Source organism: Hevea brasiliensis, chromosome 7, assembly GCF_030052815.1.
Source record: "Hevea brasiliensis isolate MT/VB/25A 57/8 chromosome 7, ASM3005281v1, whole genome shotgun sequence".
NCBI lineage: Eukaryota > Viridiplantae > Streptophyta > Magnoliopsida > Malpighiales > Euphorbiaceae > Hevea > Hevea brasiliensis.
This window is the reverse complement of record NC_079499.1, coordinates 63,108,448-63,111,783: the sequence shown is the minus strand read 5'-3', so window position 1 is coordinate 63,111,783 and position 3,336 is coordinate 63,108,448.

The window sequence follows — 3,336 nt, the reverse complement described above, 5'->3', positions numbered from 1 at the left end:
ATTTGGTCAATTTTAAGGTCACTTTTGGTTTGGCAGATTTTGTACCCGAAATTGTGCAAGCCATTTGACTTGGTTCTGGCTATTTCTGGGCTTGGGTGTCTTCATAAGACTTGTAGATATAGGTCTTAACTATTCATGGTCAAAATGTCAGGTCAATTGGACCTGTTTTGAGTGAGTTATGGCCTAAAAACTAACTACTGCCCAAATGGTCAGTTTTCAGGCCTTAAATGCACTAATCCGGATTTGGTCATTTTTAAGGTCAGTTTCTAGGCAGAATTTTGGCAACCTTTCTACATGAAAGTTGTCCCATTTGGTGTCTAGTTTCACCCCCAATTGGCCTCATACCAATTGGGTTCACAGTTTGGTACTTATGGCCTAATTTAGGTACTGCCTTCAATACACAACCTGCACAAAGCTCATACACTCCCAATTTAATGTTCCTTCTCCTCGTCATTACTACAATATTCAATCAACAACACTTCCATACATATATTGTACACAATTTCAGCAACAATTCTGGGCAGAATGTTCAAGCGCTCAATGCACACAATTCATCATTAAGTTCAATATTCACTTCCACCAAAATTCAACATACTTAAATGCTAATATTACACATATACTCCAACATATTCATACTTCAATATCACTTACACTTGCTGTCCACAATTTAACATTAACATATATCATTAATAACCACATGTTCACACACAAATTCATGCTATTAGGGGCTGCCAAACATGGCAGTTTGCTCAAGGCATCAAGGTTCCATTTCACACCTTTAATCTAAACACTACATGCACATACTTAAATACAAACTTACTACAATTTTCATTTGAATTAATCAACCTTCATTTTCATTCATTAGAAGTAAAAATAACTCAAGCTCAACAAGGGTTCATGGCTGCCAAAAATGGACAAGTCCATTTCTCACTATTTCTTTCATTTCTCTTCACCAAAACACTCACCTCAACCTAAACACAAGCTTTACTAAAGCAAGGGAGAGGTTTTGGACACTTACAACTTTTGGAGCTTATCAAAACTTCACCAAATCTGGTTTTTCTTGTTGCCAATATCTTCCCCAAGGTGAATAGGCAAGCTTAAATGAAGGAAGCAAGTGAAAATGAGGGCTTGATGATGGAGAGAGAAAGCTTCATGCATGATGGCCATGGAGGACTTTGAGAGGATCAATTCGGCAAGCTTCTCCCAAGGTTGAAGATGACCCAATTCTGCCCACTAAGGTTTATTTTATGTAGTTTATAATATAGTTAGTGGAGCACTAATGAGTTGTTTAATGTTTAATTATATTAAGTTTCCTTTATTTACACATTTACCTCTTTTCTTTCACAATTTACATAATGTATCACAATTTAATTTTTCATGTCATTTTTAAAGTGTAATATCATTTATTTTTAATGGACATTGAGGTCAAAAGGCAATACTAGGTGTCAAATGACCAAAATACCCCACTTCGGGTTATATTCCCGATTTTTTCGATAACACTAATTTTTGTCTGTTTCTCGATTTTTCATTTTTTTGTACTAATTTATTAATTTTTCTTTGATATTTCTAGTGTCAATTACATTTCAATAAACCTATATCTATGTCTCAAAATTAAATTCAGAGGGTTCCCCACGGTCTGACAGGGTGTTTCCCACGGTGATCACCCATCATTGCCATGTAGCTCGTTTAACTTAGCATCATTTTCTCTCTTTCATTTTTGTTTGATTTTTCTTATATTTTATTTTTACTTATTTCATCATTATATGTCTGTTTACTATCACCGAAGTGTAGTTCCAGACATCCTAACTTGCCTAGACTGTTATTTGACTACTGGAACAACTGAGCGTACATAACACGTATAGGGAGGATGTTACAATTCTAGTGTCAATTACATTTTAATAAAACTTTATTTATGTCTTAAAATTAAATTTCGAGGGTTCCCAACAGTCCTGGGGTCGGCAACGACCTTCCCAGTGCGGTCACTCATTGCTGCGGTGCCAGCTCGTTTAACTTAGCTTCATTTTCTCTCTTTCAATTTTCTTTGATTTTTCTTGTATTTTATTTTTATTTATTTCATCATTATATGACTGTTCACTATCACCAAAGTGTAGTTCCAGACATCCTGACTCGCCTAGACTGTTATTTGGCCATTGGAGCAACAGAACGTACAAAATATGTACAATGGGGATGTTACACTGGTAAACTGACCTAATGGTTTCCAAAAGCAGGACACCCAATTTTGAAAAATCATCTTTAGAACTTGAAATAGTGTGATTCTTGAACCAATGGAAAGATAAATGAATACCCTAAAACTTTGTACTTATGACTGAAAATTGATTTTGTTGGTTACATGGTGAAATTCTTGCATTTCTTATTACTGCTCTACTGTGACTAGAGTCTAGAATAGTTTGCACATTTTCGTTTATAACTTGAGATGTTGACTTGATTTTGATATGATTAAAATTGGAGATTGAAATGGACATATGAAAGTTCCATTCTGGAAAAGATGTCATGAAAGCCTTATTGCTAGAATTTTTGGTGGAATTTTAACTTTGCTGGCCTGTTTTCTTAAATTGACTGAAAATTTTAATTGTGTGTGTGTTTGTTTTTTTGGGGCAGCCACTTTGGTAAATTAAATTAGTATTGGATGGATGTTTATTGGTTGGTTCCAATTGCAAGATTAAAGTACTTTTGATAAAAAAATGCAAAGGTTGTAACAACCCCCGATCTAGTAGCATAATAGCTAAACCGGGAGTGTTACCTATAATTTCCACAACCTGTAATAAGAACTATATCTTAATTTCATATGAATATTCCATACTTATCACATAAAAATTGCACCAAAAGTGATTTAAGCAAAATATAAACTTTACATAACATGTTATTCACTTAGATACAACTTTTTATCATTAATTACTTGTACGACTTATACAAAAAGAATCATTTGCAAGTAAAGGAAGCCAACCCTAATTAAACTCTTGACAAAATACTGCTCTTCTAATGTAGAATTTAAAGATCTATTCTTTGTGAACCCTCAGCTTCAGTACTTGCACGAGGGAAAAACCCTTCGTGCTAAGCATATAGCTTAGTAGTGTAAGTCTAGCTTAAGATGGCTAATTAATAGTCGTCTATAACTATACATGCTGTAGGCATTTAACAACTAATTACAATAAATGCAAGCAAGTAACAATTTATAACAACTTTGCAAAAATGTATAAAGCATTCCACTGTAACTAATTAAGTGTAATCAACTAATCTTGCTCATGAAATATGCATAAGGCAACGAGTTATCTATTAACAAAAGTAAAATCCAATTTATAAACAAAAGAGCAACTC